The sequence below is a fragment of the Arvicanthis niloticus genome, chromosome 10 (assembly GCF_011762505.2).
Source record: "Arvicanthis niloticus isolate mArvNil1 chromosome 10, mArvNil1.pat.X, whole genome shotgun sequence".
In the NCBI taxonomy this organism is placed as follows: Eukaryota; Metazoa; Chordata; class Mammalia; order Rodentia; family Muridae; genus Arvicanthis; species Arvicanthis niloticus.
Window position 1 is genome coordinate 11,562,559 of NC_047667.1, and position 20,423 is coordinate 11,582,981.

A 20,423-nucleotide genomic window follows, 5' to 3' on the forward strand; every position below is an offset into this window, starting at 1 on the left:
GAGGAGGAGAAGGAAGAGGAGGAAGAAAAGGAGGAAGAAGAGGAGGAAGAAGAGTAATAGTAGTAGTAGTTTATTTTGGCTCACAGTTTTAGGTAAGGCAGGTGGCCACATTGCATCCAGTATCAGAAAGCAGTAAGACATGATTGCTGGTGTGACCAAGCCAGCTCAGTCAGTCAACAGGTTCTCCAGTGCAGGAGTGAGGATTGAAAGAAAAGAGACAACTAGACAATATTGTAGCATGATCCCAGCCAGTTCTGAGGTTGAAGGCAGGTTTATTATTTTCCAATTTTCTTTTAAACCATTTAAATTACATGCAAGTATTTAGGTCAGTTCTGGGTTGAGGAACAAGCAATACAACAGCTGCAAATAGTCAAGGAACAAACAAAACAATAAACAAAAGTCCTGTGCCACAGTGATCACTCTCATGATCACTGTTTCTAAGGGCTCATCAGGATGACAAAAATATCTGAGCCTCCTTCCCTGTCCTAGCCCACAGTCATGTTCATGCCTGAGGCTACTTCTGTGTTCTAGCCTAAGACTTAGATTCCTGACTGAAATTACTTCTCTGTTTTAGCCTAAAATTATATTCCTGCTTGAACTTACTTCCCCGTCATGGCCCAATGTCAGATTCCTGTCAAGCAGCCTCAAAGCTCTCCATACTGGTGCTCAGCTCATTTTCTCCTTTTTGTTAAGTTCAGGACCACAGTCCAGGAAATGCTGCCACCTACACCTAGGATGAATCTTTTTGTCTTAATTAACGTACTAGAAACTTCCTCATAGATATGACTAGAGGTTTGTCTTCTAGGTGATTCTAGGTCCTGCCAAGTAACCCCCCAGCCCCTTCCCAAGACCTATCTATCATTAGTCTATTTGTCTATCTATACAACCATCTATCTATGTTCTGTCTGTCTGTCTAATTATCTATCTGGGCGATAAAGTCTGTCAGGGGTAGACTTGAAAAGATCTTAACTTGTACACTCCATCTTTGCCTGGTTCTGTTTTCATCACAATCTTCACGAGGGTGTATCTGTACCCGTAGGCTACATTAGGCATAACAATCATTAATTAATTAATAGCATTAATTAGGTTCATTGGAGAGACAGAGTAGTGATAGAGGAAAGCTTTGGGCTGTGGAGATTGGGTGGTCAGGTCCATTCCCAACACCACCCTATTCTCGGTGTGACTGGCCAATCACTGAACTTCTCTGTTTTCTGACTTCCTTGCCTGTAAAGCACTGTTGGTTGTATTCATGACATAAGCACCAAGTGACTAAGATATGTCAGCTTTTAGCAGAGAGTACATTTTTAATTAGTATAAGCATGCCCACATGTGCTTGTGTATGTAGAGGACAATAGGTTCATCTCTGGTGTCAATTGTTAGGAAATGCTGTCTATATTGTTTTTTTGAGACAAGGTTTCTCCCTGACCTGCAATGTGCTAATAGGCTGGCTGGCCAGAAATCCCAGGGATCTTCCTATCTCCATCTTCCAGTGTTGGGATTACAAGGACTTGCCACCTTAGTTGGCTTTTTAAATGGAGATTCTGAGTCTTAAAGTTAGTTCCTCCTGCTCTCAATGCAAGCACTTTACTGACTTAGTTTTGTTTCCAGCCTTGTTATACCTACATTAAATCCTTGGTCTTGGGTAACATTTTATAGATTGAGTCCCTCTGTAGCCAAGGCTTCTCTGCCTTGATCTGCCCAGGCTGTTGCCAGTGCCAGTGCCAGTGTGATGATTATCTCATGAACATATTAGCAAGCTTCCAGCTCACCAAATAAAAAGGAAAGATCACAGATAGCAAGAGAAACTACTCTGAGAATGTTAAACAAATTCTCATTATTTATGAGTTGATTCTTAAGATGTTTTGGATGTGGATATAGAAAAAAAAATAATAGAACTTTTTCTGAAAAGAAAAACCCTGTCTCTTGACTGGTGTGTCTGATTTTTGTATTAACAACAGGACCATCTTACTTTAGGTAGATGTTACACATTTGAGACACTTTCATCTCTTTCAAAGTGAAGCATAACAGGGGCAGGGAAACTGAGGAGAGGACAGTTTTACTTGTCTGATAGAAACTGTACATAAGAGAAGTTGCAAAGGAACATTCTCTTGATGACCCACAGGAGAGCAAAGAGCAAGAACACCTGGTGTTCTGGAGGTCAAACTTTTAGAAAGGCAACTTCTAACAACATTTTGGATAATGGCTTTACTGAGAACTGCAGGTACATGAGTACAGGATGTTAAAAATAACATCAGGACCCTCACTGGGTAATATTGATCACTAATGAATCCAGGGCTCCTACTACCCAAGTGACAAAGGTGGCCATCTTAGAGCATCTGTGTTTGCAAGAACAGAAAGTCATAAAATGAGCCAGCCATAGTTGGTGAGAGATGTCCTTGAAGTGCCCTATTTTGATGAATAAAGGACATGGCCAAGTGTTTCTATCACACTGAGATTTTTTTTTTTTTTTTTTTTGATGTTTTTTGACAAGCCACAGGGTGAGCCTAAGTCACAGGCTCTAAGTCACAATTTCTCTAGGTAATTTGACCATGGCTTCATCACTATCAATTATACTACTTTAATTTAGCCAAAGAGTATAATTCTTTAAAATGTATGTGAGAAGACTGAAGAACTGTGAGGCAGAGGAAATGAATGTTGAACGTCAGGAATCCATTCTTTCTGTTGTTTTTTTGAGTCCAGAAGCAAGCATCTGCAAGTAAAATATTCCATGGTAAAGTGGTCAGTTATTCTTTAGGCATTTTATTAAATGGTGAGGATTCATCTCAAAGCAGGAGTCTTATTACTTTGCAAATAGTCTTCAGAGTTAGACCACATACTCACAAGTAAACTAACCTATGTATTTTTCAAAAAAAGCATTCTTTTTAAATGGTTCAAATCTCTTAAAAACATCACTACTGAGCCCTACCCCACTCTGCTTTGTTTCAGATTGACCCTGGCAGCCAAATCTTCCTTCAAAAACATGATTTAACTTTATTAAAAATGTTCAGGAAAAATCCTTTACATATAAACAAGCCTCAGAAATGGCTCATAAAACATATACAACAGCTTAGAAATGAATATATCATATGTATGAAATAAATAGATAATAAAATTATAATACATTGCCAGGAGCCAACAAGGAGAAACTAAAAACTAGCAGTAATCTTCCTGAAATGATTCTGCCTTGGATTAAAATCTATAATGGATTTCATTTTAGAAAAGATTTCTGCTATTAATATGCAAGATTATCTATCTATCTATCTATCTATCTATCTATCTATCTATCTATACATATATTTCTGTTATTAATATGCCATATATGTATATGTGAATATATTACACACATATTTAAACACACACACACACACACACACACACACACACACACACACACACACACACATTCACTAGGTATTAGCCTACCTTTTAGGGCAGATTTCTGCAGAACTACAAAGATGTACTGTCTTGTAGTAATGCTATATAGACAAGTAGATGAATTCCTAATTCTTAATGGTGATCTTGTAAGAATTTCTAAAATTATATTAGTTATTATTAAGCTATTTTGTAATAGGACTACTATTAAGTCCTCTCTGATAATCAAAACTGAAAAGAGGACTCTGCCAGTCTTCAAGTGTCACAAATTAATTGCTTCTGAGATAGCAAGCAGTCATCTACCACTTAGAGTATACATTCCAAGTGGTTGTAAAACAATTAATGGAAGGTCATAAAAAGGTGTAAAGAGAGAAGATATTGACTGGGTTTATCTACACAAAACTTTACTAATAAATTATTCACATAAGTTATGGTTTTCAATTCTCTATAAACCTGTAAAGCTGGTGATAGATGATGAATGTTTAAGCAGATCATTATTCCTAATGGATAAACTTGTAAACATTCTCTTTTGTGAACTTCTTATTGGATTTATGATTTGAATTTGTGTGTAAACTTGTGGTGAATACATGTGATCATGTATTCTGAAAGATGTATATAAGTGCTAAGGACAAAGAGAAAAACCTGGACTCATGAGAGAACTTTTTAGATAGAAGCCAAGAAAAACTAAGAAGTAAAGGCATAGCATTGGGAGTAATGATAATTGAGAACAAGGGCATTATTGTGACATCAGAGCAGGAGGAAAGAACTAGATTAGTGTGGGAAAAAGCCACAGTGGACCAGCTGGGTCACAGGGATGTCTTCTATGATGGTTGCACAGCAGTCCCTAGTAGACACGTGGGAGTCTGTGGGTTTCCAAGTTTATTGTTCATGGTGAATGTAGATGGTCTGGGTGTACCTCCCATGAAACTCAGGGCAGACCTGAGTTAAATAGGGAGGGAGAAAGGGGGGAGGGGCTGGGGAAGAATGCTTAATTGGCTATGCCTTTGTCCTTCAGGTATCTCATTAATATGTAAATCTCTCTAGGGCCTGTAGTCTTGCCCTCTACCTGTGCTCTTTGGGTGGGGCTGCATTGCCCTGAACATGACTGAACAGTTTAGGTCAATGGAGTTCCATGCCACATGTTAGGAGCCTGGATTCTGGGAGTGTTGCGGAATAGATGCCTGTCCTTCACAGGCAATGGATACCTGTTGGGTCTCTGGGCTATTTCCAGGCAGTGCTTTGACCAAAACCAAGACCGCTTTCATGGCCCTACAGATTAGAAGATTAGAATTGAGAGAACTTTTTAGAGAGAACTTTTTGGAGGAGAACTTTTGTAGAAACTTTTGGAGAAGTGAAAAACTTAGAAATAAAAAGCTAAAACCACTTTTTAACGTGCCTTTTTTTCTTCCTATGACTTCAGCTAGCAGGCTGGAAGTTACAGCAGTGTAGTTCCTGCAGAGATAGAACAAAGGTCATAAACATAGGCTACTTTACTTATGCCCTTGAGGTGCTAAATAGTTTCTTTCCTCAGAGCGACTCAGCCAGGCAGGTCAGCTATAGAAGCAAAGTGACTTAGACTTAAGATAGGTAAACATTTTATTATTAAACAGCAACCCTAAATATCTTGTAAGACAAGATCTTACCCCTACCAATGCTCTTCCCCTGCTGCTTCAAGAAGAACCAACAAGAAAGAACAGCTGTGGCTGGCCTCCAGCAGTATATAGTATAACTTGCCAATGTGATGATTTGAAGACAGTGAATCTCATTGTTGGTAGACTGGTGGGTGAGTTCTGGTGGGCATGGTTAAAGAATATTAAATCATACGATCACAGACTCCTGTACTGATTTATATTTATCTATAATATAAAGTTACTTTTGCTTAGGCAGACTTATATGAGTATGTGCTTAAAAATGTATGAGGTATGTTGTTTTGGTGGTGTATATACTCATTAATGTGAGTATGTGCATACATGTCTGCATGTGCATGTACATGTGCATATGTGTAAGTGCCTTTAGAGATCAAAGGTTACAACCACTCTCCACCTCTATGTTTTGAGACAAGGCCTCTCACTATAGCCAAAGTTTTAATGATTTTGTAAGGTTTGTTGACCTTGCACTTCAGAGATCTACGTGTCTGTGTTTACCCCATTGCTGGGGTTTACAGGTGTATGTTGCCACACCTGACAGTGATACAATGATACTTTTATATTTATGCTATCTCCTAGCTCCCTGTCCCCCATGTGTAATTCTTAAAACTCTGAGAGTTAATGTCCTGTATAGCTATAGCATGATGATATATATGCCTCAGGATTGTGTTTATTTTAAGGGTACCTTGTTCATTGTGATGCTTTAAAAAAAAACCAGGGATGTCATTCAATACATCTACTCTACTAGTAGATCTAGTCTACTCTAGAGGTATTTTATCATATATATCTAATTCACTATATCTACCTATCATCTATCTATGTATCTATCTGTCCATGTATGTATGTATGTAAGTACATATGTATCTATTTATCATCAGCCATCATCAATCTATCTATCTATCTATCTATCTATCTATCTATCTATCTATCTATCTATTATCTTTTCATCATCATCATCATCATCATCATCATCATCATCATCATCATCTACTTACCTGTTATCTTTCTACCATTATTTCTCTCCCTGAAAACAGAGGATAGATTGTCAGAAAGAGGAAGATAAACATTAGAAGGAAGAGAAAACAGATGAGTATTTTAACATCTACAAAGGACATCTCATCCTAGAATCTGAAATTTTGATTCTGAGAAATAATGTCTTCACATTTGAATGTTGAGGTTTCAGAAAGATAGTAGACCATCTATGAACACCACAGAAAATTAATTTAGCTTATGCTTTATTTCAGAGAAAACATTTTAGACATCCCAAACTTAACTTATAGCTAATATGGCAAACTTTACAAAGAATTGAGTTCCAAAGTTTCCCTGGTTTTCCCTTTTGCAGTCAACAATTGACTCCAAATACTTGCCAAGTGTCTTCCTTTGTTAGTGTAAGGGTCTATATATAGGCAATTATTCTCAGAGCCTGGCCAATTACCAATTACCAACAATAGTATTATTAATGTCAAATAGTCCATCTTTGGACTTTTCTGAATAATCCCTTTGGCTGTAAATGCTAATGCTCCTTTAATCTGTTAACAGAACCACCCTTTGCCACTTTGAATGACCTTTTTAAAGTTAAATTAATAACTATTAATTGTGTGTGTGTGTGAGAGAGAGAGAGAGAGAGAGAGAGAGAGAGAGAGAGAGAGAGAGAGAACATGTGTGAGGTCACAAGCAGTTGGGTCTCTCTTTCTTTTGGGATTCTTTTAGCTGTGGGTACCTTTACTGTTTGAGCCACCTTGCCATTTACTCACTGGTGCCTTCGTATCTAACTTACAACCCATGTCTCTTCTTTTTATAATACAGTTCCTAGAAAAATCCAGTGTGGCTAAATCTAGCTCATTAACCATGGTGACTCTATATACAAGTGATTGAAGAACGTATCATCTTCCCAACTTATCCATTGTTAAATAATCCCCTCTAATGACAATCTGGTCATTATTATGCTTATGAATCTAACTACATTTCTCTGGTCAATTTCCTTTTCCACCATTCAATATCTATTTTATGTCCCTCCACACTTCATTGCCTAAAGAGTGTTCTTCAGCATCTTACACTCACCTAGTTTCTTCATTAGTGATTTTCACCAAGAAAATATCTTTCAGCAAATTCTGTTCAATTAAAAAGGTCATATTCCTTTCAATTCATTTATTACCAAGCAGCAAACAAACCATGTAGAGGGTGGCCAAGGTCAAGAATCTAGGTTTAGATATGCTGTTCATGTCTTCTGTGGTCCTTCCCGGAGACCTTGGGTTTAGTTTAAACTTGTCTGTGTAGATTGAAGCATCTACCAGGCACTGAGAACAGGGTAATCTTTGAAGATTACTATCTTTAATATTTTTATACATATGTATGCATACATGTTGTGTGGTGTGTATGCATGCACACACATATGTGTGAAGATCAGAGCTCAATGTTGGATGTCCTTCTTGATTGCTCTGACACCTATTTTGAGAAAGTGTCCCTTGAACCTGGAGGTTACCAATTTGGCCAGAAAAACTGGTAATATATTGTGTAAGAAATTTTCCTAACTTTGCCCCCAACAATGGGATTATAGGCATGTGACTTCATGCCCAGATCTTTGTAAAAGTGCTTGGGGTCTAAACTCAAGTTTACACGATTAGGCACTCAACCAGCTGAGTCTCGACCCAGCCCATCCTTCATACTCTTACCTGATAGATCAGTCAATCCAACACCCAAAAGTCTTCACAAATAATGTCATTAAATCCTACCTTCTGTCCATCTCCTAAGTCTGTTCTTCCACCTCCCTTGCCTGTCATGTCTTTCTCTCTACTCTTGTCTGCTATGGAGTGAGATAAATAAATCTATTTAAACAAAGAATAAGAAAATGATCTCTGCTGCTCAGAGTCTTCAGATGCTTTTTTCACCACAATTATAAGCCATGATGGCCCCAAACATGCTCTACACTGTCATTCTTTCCAAAATCATCCTGAGACTGTTTTCTGTTCTCTGCTCTCTGGACTCACTATGATCTTACAGCTGCGAGACCAGGAAAAGTCATGTCTCCACTCTCTTTCTCTCTCTCTCTTTAAACTTTTTATTGATTCTTTGTGAATTTCACATTATGCATCCTAATCCCACTCATCTCCCACTCCCACCATACCTGCCTTTTACCCTTGCAACATCCCCACCAACAGAGAAAAAATAAATTTCATTGTGGAAGCTGTAGTGTACCACAGTGTGTCCCACAGTATATACTCTTTTGTACACACTTCTTTGTTTGAAAATATTCATTGCAATGACTCTGGTCTGGTATGAGACCTCTGGCTTCTTCTATCCCATTAATACTGAAACCTCACTGGGACTCCTCTTGGATATCTTGTTGTTGCCCTGTGTCATGGCGATCCTGTTGTTTTGGATCTGTAGGACCAGCCCCTTCATGCAATACATCAGTTCATCAATGGGGTAGATGTTGGGGTGGGCCAAATCAAAGGCCTGGATCTGGGCTTGAGAGGTATCTGAGCTGATCAGTCTATTGGCTTTCCCACTCTCATACCATTGGGGCCAAATCACCATAACCCTCACAACTGGGGCCAGCTCTATCCTGCTCCACAGGTGAGGTCTAGCGCCCACTCTTTTGACTGTTGCAGCTAGTGAGGAACATGGTCAGTTCTCCCATTCTCAACACCCTGGAGCCAGGTCTCCTGCCTGCCATAGATGGCAAGGGATGAGGTAGGAGAGGAAGGCATCTTTCTCTCATCTGCCCCACCGAACAGCAGATAAGAGGCAGGGCCTGCTCTATCATAATCCTGCCCTTGTGGTCAGCTCACCTGCAACTCCTACATCTAGGGCCAGCTCTAATGTGCAGCCCAGGTGAGGGGCAGGGACAGTTCTTCTGCCTGATGACCTTGGGACCACTCTCCTGCCTGCTGTAGGTGGCAAGTGATAAGGGTGGGCAGCTCTATCTTGTCCATATCACCACACGGCACACAAGTTACCACTTTTAATGCTCTTTTAATTATTAATTTTTGACTTAGATATTTCATACACCTTATCTCTTAAGCATTAATACATTTACTCAACAGTGCTTAGAGAGAGTAAAGAGGAGAATGGGACAAGGTTGGCTAATGGGGACCATTTTTCTTTTTCAGAATGACAAAGTTTTATTTATCATCAGGGGCGAGAGAAAGGCAAGCTCACAGGTGCATCTTGTTGATAGGCAGTCATCTTGAGCTTCTGCCATTCTTGCTCAATCAGTCTCAGTTCATCCAGTCTCATCTTTTCTCTTCTGCTACCCTTCTTTCCTGCCCACAGCTGGAGGTAACTGTAGCACCTGACACACCATAGGTCATGCCAAGGATCAGGGTGGCGTATCAGCAGAGCTGTACAATGCAACAGAAGAAGCAGACCTGCACCAGAGGCACCATCTTGTCTGTGGCCTTTGTATTGGAAACACAGCTCAGGACCAAATTTTAAGTAGATGGAAATAGTTACTGCATGGCATTTTACAGTAGGGTGCTTGTTGACAATGATAATATAACATTTGTTCTACAAAATTTTAAAGGGAGGATTTGGGGTCCTCCCACTATAAAAAAATAAGGCTTTAGAAGAAATTAATATCTTTTTTTTTTTGGTTTTGTTTGTTTATGCACATGAGCATGTGTGCAAAGAACAGACACTGATGTCTTGTGTCTTCAACTGCTTTTCACCTGATTTTTTGAGACTATCTCTCTCCCTGTACCTGGAGCTTACCAATCTGGCTAAATTGGCTGTTCAGGAAGCCCCAATGACCTGACCGACCCTTGTCTCAGACTTCTTGGTGCTGTGATTTTAGATTTGTTCTTCTGCACCTGTCATATTTTTCAAGGGTACTGGGGAGGTGAGATTTACGTTTTTCATGTTTACAATGCAAGGACTTTAGCAACTGAGGCATTTTATCAGCCCACATGTTTACCCTTGATTGAGTATTACTCAGTGTGTACTAAAACCTCACATGGTACCTCATAAACATGAAGACTTTTCATGTGTCAGTTACCGAAGACCTCACTACTCAGATAACACCTCACCAGGTGAGTTTCTGCAGTGGTTTTAATATGCTTGGTTCAGAGAGTGGCACTATTTGGAGGTGTGGCCTTGTTAGGGAAGCGTTCCACTGTGTACATAGGCTTTCAGACCCTTGTCCTAGCTACCTGGAGCCAGACTTCTAGCTGCCTTCAGAATGAGAGATGGAACTCTTAGTTCCTCTAACACCATGCCTGCCTGGACATTGTCATGCTCCCACCTTGATGAGAATGGACTGAACCTCTGAACCTGTAAGCCAGCCCCAATTAAATCTTGTCTTTTAAAGGAATTGCTTTGGTTCACATCAATGAAACCGTAATCCATTGACCATTTACACAGAAGGGTATGGTACTTTCTATTTCTTTTTTCCACCTACTGATTTTCTTATTTATTACTACCTAATAGTATATATTTCAAAATTTTTAATGTTTTCTCTTTCATGGAGATGTAAGATAATGACTATGAGAAGGAGTGAATTACTCACAGAATGTCCTGTATAGAAACTATAATCTAGATACTTGGTAAAAATAGTCACAAAATAAATGTACATGTGATCAACATTCTGCTTAGTCTGGTTGATTTTTAATCAAAATTCATGGGCAGCAATTACCTTTCTTTATTCTTCACATGTATTTCTGAGGTAGGTAGTACAAAGAGATGAACATGTCCATTTGGGAGGTATTTTGAAGTGTATTTTAAGGCACAAGGACCTTCCCAGGACCACATAGCTCACAGGCAGAGGAATATGTATCACTGTGCTAGACAAGACATTAACTCACAGGAGTTTAGAGTTTAAGAACTAAACATATGAGACAGGAAGCTAGGCGATAGCATAGATGGTAAAGCATCTATGCCAGGTATGGTGACACACACCTGAAACCCCAGCAATGAGACACACAACGACAGGCAGCTAATGGTATTATTATTGGTAATCGGCCAGGTGTTGGCCAGGTATATGGCCCAGGGAATGAGTCCACACATAGACCCTTCAGTTAGAAAATGAAGACACTTGGAAAGTATTTGAAGACAACCGTTGAATACAAAAGGGGAAAAGACAAAAACTTTGAAATGTAATTGTTAATTTTAAGCTGGATACTTAGTTTCACATTTGCATTCAGTTCTCATATTCATTGCTAAGGGTCAGACATCAGTAGAGAATGCATTTTAGTGAGCAACCCCAGGTAACCTTGTACACAAAACGTTCCAAAATGTTGGCTCACATGAAAAGAACTATTTCTCCCAACTGAATTTATTATGTTCAGTAGACAAGATTCTCTAAATAAAGTGTTTGATTACAATTCCCATTTAGAGGCAGGAACAAAAGGAAGTAGTATTACAGAATTTTAAACAATCATACAAATGTTAAGACACCAAGAAACAATATGGTCTCTGCTTAGCTTTTCTATCCTACCAGGAGGACTGAATGTACAAACATTTTACCTTTCATTTTACTTCTACTTGTGGAAAAATGCTGTAAGCAATCTGATGCTATCTTTGTTACTTTCTCTTTGTTATAATAAAATACTCTGACAAAAGCAACTTAAGGGAAGAGGGGTTTATTTTGGCTCACAGTTGAAGGTATCATGACGGGAAATAGCAGCAGCCTGAGGCAGCCAGCTACATTGTATCTGTAGTTGAGAATCAGAGTGATGTGAGCTGAATCAGAGTGATGTGAGCTGGTGCTCATTCTTTTTTTCTGTTATAATCAGTTAGGACTCTAGTCCTAGTCCATGGAATGTTACTCCCCCCCTCCCCCAATTCAGGATGGGTCTTCCTACCCAAGTTCATCCTATAAAGATAATCCCAGAGGCATGCTTAATGGTCAGTCTCCCAGATTACCCTAGATCCCATCAAGCTGACAGTTAAGGTTAACTACCTCAGTTGGTGCCATGTAGCCACATCTAATCAGGGTCCACAGAATATTTTCTATCAGAGTATCTTCATAACTATGCAGTATAAACAGTGAACTGTTTTCTATCACACTGACTGAAGGATTTGAAATTTGATGCAAAACCACAGCAACTGGCAATGATTCTGACACCAGCAGCCGTCTCCTGCCTGTACCCGAGATTTCCACTGAATCCTGTGAATGATAGGCAGTGTGTCTTTCCACACTCCCAATAGCATCTGGACAAAGATAAACTCTCATCTGTCAAGGCCAAGTCACAGAAAGTGACACTTGAGGGCTGGAAGAGTTAACAACCATGAACTTCTGGGAGCTGTCTTTTCACAGAACTCATCACAGTGCTCATATTTGGAAACAAGCTGTCCTTCCCCAGTACACAGCTTCTTACAGCTCCCAGTAGACAATGAAAATCATATTTCAAACATCTGTCATTCCTATGGTGTCATGAATATTGGCATCGCTTTTCTTCTCTCTTCAACATTCACTTTGCAACTGATTAATGGATAGGAAGCAGTTAATACTATAGAGCAAGCACAAGAACCATCCTTAATGATACACAATATAATCTAGAAGATTCCTTGCCATGGAAGTAGACTTTTTAAATGAGTTTTAGTCTCTTACCATTGCAATGAATGCATAATTAGGATAGGATTTTAAATTTTATAACAAAATCCACTAAAGTTGGACTTATGGGTGGTGGTAAGCTGGATATGGCTGATAAAAATGACACTCGGGTCTTCTGGAAGGACAGCAAGGACTTTTAACTGTTCAGCCATCTTCCCAGCCCACATCTGAATATTGCAAGAGACAATAAGAATTTCCAAGCTAGAGCTGATCCAAGGAGTCTCAGTTTTAGTCCTGTAACAGAAGTTTCCCTTCACTATCACTGGAAGTGATTTCTTTTTTTGAGTTACGGGAAGAGGCAACAAGACTATTGGTTGCTCTGTAAGTGTACATGCAAAATATTTGCTATTCTTGGGGCATAGTTTGAAGCTGGGTACTTCTAGATTAATGATTCATTTGAGATGGATTTATCTATCTTGAAGGACTATACTACCTTACCTGAAATATACATTTTAGGGGAAAATCTCAAGCCCAAGATATATCTGTATCTGTATCTGTATCTGTATCTGTATCTGTATCTGTATCTGTATCTGTATCTGTATCTGTATCTGTATCTGTATCTGTATCTATATATCTGTACCTCTATCTCTATCATCTCTCTATCCCCCCTCTTTCTCTCTCTCTAAACACACACACACACACACACACACACACACACACACACACACACAGCCTTTATATTTTGATATTCCTTAGTCAGAAGAATAGCTGGGCTGCTTCCTAACCTCCATGCTGTTAACCCACCCCTTGCTGCTGGTAATCCTAAGTTATTACTTACTAAAATCTATATTCTACCTGTTTCCTCTGGATCCAGAGGGCTGCCCAACTGGGCCCCACTCTCCTGGCTCCTTCACATGCTGGCTATGCCTTCCTGTTCCTCCACACTTCTCAGGCATGGTGTATTTCCTCTCCTTCTCTTTGTTCTTCTCCCACTGTGGCAGATCTCTTTCTTCTTCCTTCCTGGACTCCCAACCCCTGGAAATTCTCAAGGCCTGCCTCTGTCTGCCCTGAACAGCTACTTGCTGCTAGTATCTTTATTTACCAATCAGAATAAACCCAAGGCAGGTTCCTAGAATCTACCTGCAGGCACTCACATACAGTTTTGGGGAGTGTGATCAGCAATACAAGTAATTACACTTAATTAGTTAATTAATTAATTAATTAATTCATAATACAAGTAGTTACATTTCTTCACTTATTGGAGTTTCTTTTTTTTAAATTATTTTTATTTACTGTTTTTGTGTTTGTGTATGTGCAGGTGCATTTGGTGTGTGTGTTTGTGTAAATGTATGTCATTAGATCAGCTGTCTTTTATTGATTTCATTATTTGTTAAGATTTATTTTTATTTTTAATTAGTTGTGTAGATATATGCATGAGTTCAGGTGCTCACTGAGGCCAGAAAATAGTGTGCATGGCTTTTTACGTGGTGCTAGGAGACAGAACTCTAGTCAGATGGTACTTACCCTGTACCACCTGAGCCATCTCTGCAGGCCCCAACTACAGATTTTTAGGCACAATACAGACCTTACCATTTCCTGTCACAGATGTGAATGTGGTTGGCAATATTCTGCTTCTTGTGCATTCATGGCCATAGACAAACAGTAGAAAAAGGAAGCTGGTGTTTCGGCTTCTTACCTATGTTGTTCACCCTGAGCATTTTGGAATATCATATCTGATGAACTAAGAGACAATGGTATCTATCTATTGTATGGTTGGGATATGAGGAGAACCCATGCCTAGAAACCTATAATTCCTCTTGAGTTAATTTTCTGTGACTTTTCTCCCATACCCCAAACATTCTCTGGTCTTCAGAAAATGTGTTTAGTAATCCAGGGGATACCTAAGGAGGATTTCAACTAACCAACAAGCATTGCTCCTGCATACTATAGAGACCAGGATCACCTATAATGGCTCCTGTCTTATCTTTTTTGTCTTATCAGAAATTTTTGTTTGGTTTTGTATTTTGAGACAAGGTTTTGATATGCAGCCTTGAATGTCCTCAAACTCACTAGCCTCCTGCCTGCATTAGCCTTCTATTGCTAGGATTTTAGGAGTCTGTGGTCACATCCAGGCTTAAGTTTCAATGTAGCTATTTATTTATGTTCTAAAAAGATACATGGATAGATATGTTGAAGAGATAGTTTACTTACTTTTAAATATTTACTTATCTTTTTAGGTATTTGTGTGTGTGTGTGTGTGTGTGTGTGTGTGTGTGTGTTCCCCACATGTGTGAAATTGACTTCAGAGGCCAAAACAGGGTATCAGATCTCCTGGAACTGAAGTTATGTGTGAGGCACTGTTAAAAGAACTGGGAATTGAGCCCAGGTCATCTTGAAAACTCAGAAAGTGCTATTAATCACTGGGGCCATCTCTCCAGGCCCTGGAGAGAAACAAGTAAAATACATACATACATACATACATACATACATACATACATTAATAAATAGTCAACAAGACAACAGCTACAGTATTATAAGCAACAGGCTTATAGTTTTTTTAATTTAAAGATTGTGTGCTAACTCAAACCTTAAATGTTATATAATTTAACCTCTGAATTATAGAGCTTAAATTAGTCATTCGCAATTCTTCATGCTATTTTAGGAAAGGAAAGAAATACCATAAAATAAAAAACAATCTTAGTATTCCAACCAATGGTTTCACATCCCAACCAAACCTTTATTTGGCTTTGAAAACTCAAGCAGTTATTCACATTTTTGAATTTATGCAAACAATAAAATGAACAGATTTCCACATTCCTGGTAAATATATAATAACTAACTGAATTACATTAATAAAATTTAGTACCAGTTGTTTAGCAGAATCCTCCATAGATATCTAATATAAAACAGCATACAGACACACACACAAGCACACATGTACATACCAACACACATGTACATATAATCAAACAAACATATATACACACAAGATCCTTACTTTCATTCACATGCATATAAAGTACACAAACATGTATACATATACATAGGAACACACTAAACACACATATATGCACAGGTATAAATATAAGAACACATAAACAGACATAAATACACAAGCATACATATATATATATACACAAAACACACAATACACAGGCGCTCATGCACGTAAGTACACACATGGAGATATATATACATGCACACATATGCATATTACATGTGTATACACATACACATGCCCATACACATATACACACACACACACACATATCTACACACAGGCACAGGCACAGAGATGCACACATAAATATGTACAACACACCAGTTTTTCTTCTTGTTCATTCAGTTACTAATTTGTGGAACTAAAGAATTTTACAAATGTTCATCAAGAATTAATGATTGACTTTAAATATTTTTTAAAGTTTTATGTCTATGAATATTTTGCCCACATGCAATATCTGCGGTAAATGTTTGCAGTGCCTATAAAGGCCAGAAAAAGGGGCATCGGATACAGAGGAATTGGAATGATGTGAACCACCATGTATGTGCTCAGAACCAAACCTGGATTTTGTGGAAGAGCAGTCAGTGCTGTAAACCACTGAAGCATTTCTCTAGTCCCTATGTTAAGCTTTTAAAAAACATCTCATCAATACATCTTCACACAGTTACTCTACAATGACATATTTTTTTAAGCTATGAAAATTCAAAACATTCCACATCACATAGAATGTATAGACTTATGTGAAATATTTAAGAACAACTAAATGTAGTAATTATCACAGAAAAATACAAATCATTTATAAAAGATCTATTTCCTCCAACTGTAAACTTGCTATCCTGACAACATCACAGGAAATTTGACTCTTCAAAGATCAAAGTATTCAAGTGTGGCTCAGATGATTCCAGATCACTCCAGACTGTTGACAAACATGGAAAGCTTTCAATTTCTTTTCTCTGAGGCATGCATTGTACTGATAGCCTTAGAACACAAAGTTAAAAACAAATATTATTTTGATTATTAGTAGAGAGGCCTGAATTAAAACCTTTGATTAAGAAATAAAATGCAATTAAGAAATTAAATGGAATTATAATGAGAGTGCAAGAGTGGTTCAATTTTAATTAATTATATTTTAGTAAGTCTATTAATAAAATTAGTTATTAATAGAGATAAAAATATATCTAATCTTACTGATGGTGGAAGATATTCTTCTATAGTGTCTGATAAGATTTAATAGACATGTTCTCAAAAGCTCATTAATTAGACTGAATGAAAATTGGTGAATACACCATCCTTTCTTTTGACTGTTATTTCAGGCACCAAAAGTTTGCCTAAGAACCGAGCATCAGTTTTGCAAAATGAACTGAAATGAATAGGTAGGTATAAGAGGGAAAGAGTAATAGATATCATGGTTGTGCGTACATCATCTGAGATATAGTAGCTAGTAGCTTTGAGGTAGTAGTTATAGTCTGACATATTCAGAGGCTGATGCTCACAGCTAACCACTGATCTGATCAAGGGGTTCCCAATGGAGAAGTTAGAGAGAAGACTGAAGGAGCTGAAAGGATTTGTAACCCCATGAGGAGAGCAATAATACCAGCCTACCAGAGCTCCCCAGAGTCTAAACCACCAGCCTGGGAGCACATAGGGAATGACCCATGACTCCAGCTGTGTATGTAGGGGAGGATGGCTTTGTTGGGCATAGGTGGGAGAGGAGATCCTTGGTCCCATGAAGGCTGAAGACCGAGTGGGGGGGAATTCGAGGGTGGGGAGGTGGGAGTGGTGGGGTAGGTTGGGGCACATCTTTGTAGAAGCAGGAGGAGGGGGGATGGGATAGGAAGCTTTTGGGTGGTGGGGGGAATGGGGTAAGGGGATAAAATCTGAAATGTAAATATAATATCCAATAAAAAAGAGAAAGATACTTATGCATTATATTATAAATTAACATTCAAAAGTTAGCTTTTTTCTTTAAAACTTAAAATTGAAAATATAATAGAAGAAAATCTCATTATAATGCCATTTAAATCTAACACCTAGGAACAAGTTTAATAAATATAGAAGAGCCATATGAAATAATTGTCCATTGAGAGATCTCCAGGATTTCAAATTTTTATTAAGACTGGAAATGTGTGTAGAAGAACATTTAATCTTATTGGTCATTTCCAAGTTAAGTTGTAAATATGACTTAATCCACAATTTTAAATGACAACACTAATTTGTTCAGGAGAAGATGACATTATAATATGTTCATAGAAAATATAAGAACAGAAAAGACATCTATGAAAAGACATTTTAAGATACATTTAAACAATATTAAATATTATCTTCTATCAACTATCTATCTATCTATCTATCTATCTATCTATCTATCTATCTATGTGTATTGGTATTATAAACTATGACCTTTTGTACATCTAGTTATAGCATATGAAATTACTAGCTTTCAGCTCTCCCTGATCTGTAAAATGTTATTTCCATGATTCAATATGATATATGGGTTGATTATTAAATCAGTGAAAAATATTGACAAAAGACTGGCAATCATAAGAGGCACTTCAGCAGGTTCACAATTAATGTAATATTGATGCAAAGACAAACAACATCTTGAAAACTCTTGAAAAAACAAGAAAAACTGAACTTAGGTGGACATATTTTGACAACTATATGGAACAAAGTCGTATATTATTGGTGATTGTATAGATTGATATCTAGTATGGGGACAGCAATTCAGCAATACCTGCCCCAACAGTCAAGGCCAGTTTCCCTAAGTTTCCATTTTTCTTTTTTTATTTAAAGATTCATTGGAACATGCATGCAAAACCTCTGTATAAGAATATCAACTGTTTTTGCTATTTACAAAGGCAGAGAAGACAGAAGTATGTATGTATCAGCCAGTAGGAGGTAAGATAAACAAATTCTATCATCTGTCTGTCTATTATCCCTATTACCTATTCTCTATCTACCCATGTATCTTCTATCGATCAATCTATTAATCATAAGGCGAATGAGACATGCAATGAGGAAGTACAAGAATTTCTGAGAAGCAGCAAAATATCAAGTCATAAAACAACATGGTTAGTGGGTTCTAAGCCATGTAAAAGTGTATGTGAACACACACACACACACACACACACACACACGTGGCTCTATGTGCTGGTTTTCCCTAGAACTCATTGAAAACCCAAGTGGAGGCTGTTTCTGAGAGAAAGTCAATGAGGAAAGAATGAATGTAGGCTGGAAGACAGAGAGCCTTCTCACTCGATGACACCCTCTGCTCTGGCTGAACCTTCACGATATTAATTAAAGACACCAACATGAAAATAACCAAATCTCCCATTTGAATACTGGCCATATATTTAACCACATAAAATGGGGGAGTCAGTTGGTTTTATATTGGCTATTCTAAAAGTCATTTATTTGTTAAGTGAGCTTTTCATTTCCCATTGCTGAATAAAAATGAGTTGACAGACAGTCCCAGAGTGGAAATGATTACTTCTTTGGGTTGGGGGAGGAATCGTGGGTTACAATCTCCTGGTAAGAAATGGAAAAAAATGTGATATATTTTCCATTCTACACTCCTATTTTCTTATGCCCCAGGGGCATTTCTGTGATGGGCTGGGGCTTAGAGAGTGGATTATTTCAGCCTCATTCTAAAACCCACATACCAAGTTTCGGCTTCTCTTTGGAAAAGGCATTTCGGGGAGAGGGCTGAGTGATGAGAGCCCTTTTCACATTTCCTTCGCACTCTCAATAGTAACGCCAGCAGGATTGGGAAATAATGTTCGAGTCTGAAGGCTCGAACAGGCACTACAGAGGCCTCCTTTGATACTTCTGAAGTCATTTTAAATGGAGCCATCCATTTTGTCTGAGTTGCACAACTCATCCGGAACCTAGTACAGTCATCTGTTGTCACCCGCTGATCACCTGCTCTTCCCGTGATCTCTGTGTTTGATCTTGGAGACACGAAACTGCACGGAGAGCCACAGCATCCTTGGGTATCCTGCCACCTGCCCTTGCCAATTGACTTGATAGAGAGAATCTTTTCATTTGTCGTTTACCCACTGCCAGGGAGGGTGGACTGGGGTGAGTGGTCTATGACTGAAGGATTCAGCAGGGGGTTCAGCCTACAAAAAGATAACCGAGCTGAAACACAGAAAACGCGAGTGCTTTTAAGCAAGGAAGTGATGTCAGCCACCAGGTGATCCCCTTCAAAATGGATTTCCACTAAACGGTGTGAACAATCGCTTCATGGGATACCTTGGCGCGTTCCTTGAAGGGTCAACTTCTCTGGGAGAGCCTCTCAATTGGCTCAGCAGGTAGTACCAACAGCTCCCTAGCTAATAAAGAGTCCCCTTTCTTCCTTTATGCTTTTTTTTCCCCATTGGGGCTGTAACACTAGAGTAACTGCCTTATAAAAGTCAGTCTATGCCTGGGTACAGTGGACTGATCTGCCCATGTCACCGAGGTTAAAAGCAAAGATATTGATGTCTGGAGTAGTAGATGGTTGGGGCTGGGCTTACCGCCCAACTGTGCATAGCTGGAACATGCTCAGGCAGAGAGGGGTGTACAGAGGAGAGCAACATCAGATGAGAAGAGGCCTGGGAAAGTCACACATGTCTGCCTCTCTCACAGCAGAGCCCCATGTTCCACCATGAGGGCGCTGTGAGGTCAAGGGTCACCATGTAGATGCTGTGAGGTCAAGGGTAACTTCCTGGTGTCCAGTCTGCCATAACTTGATCCTACTTTCTTTTGGCAGATCCAAGTGAGAACGGAAAGACATTTATAAAGAGGGACAACTCATCTTCCAGCCATAGGTCAAGTAAGGAGATAAACATTTACTGGGAAAAGAATGTTATTAACAACAGAGGAATGGATACAGAAAATGTGGTGTATATAGGCAGTGTGTTTTTTATTT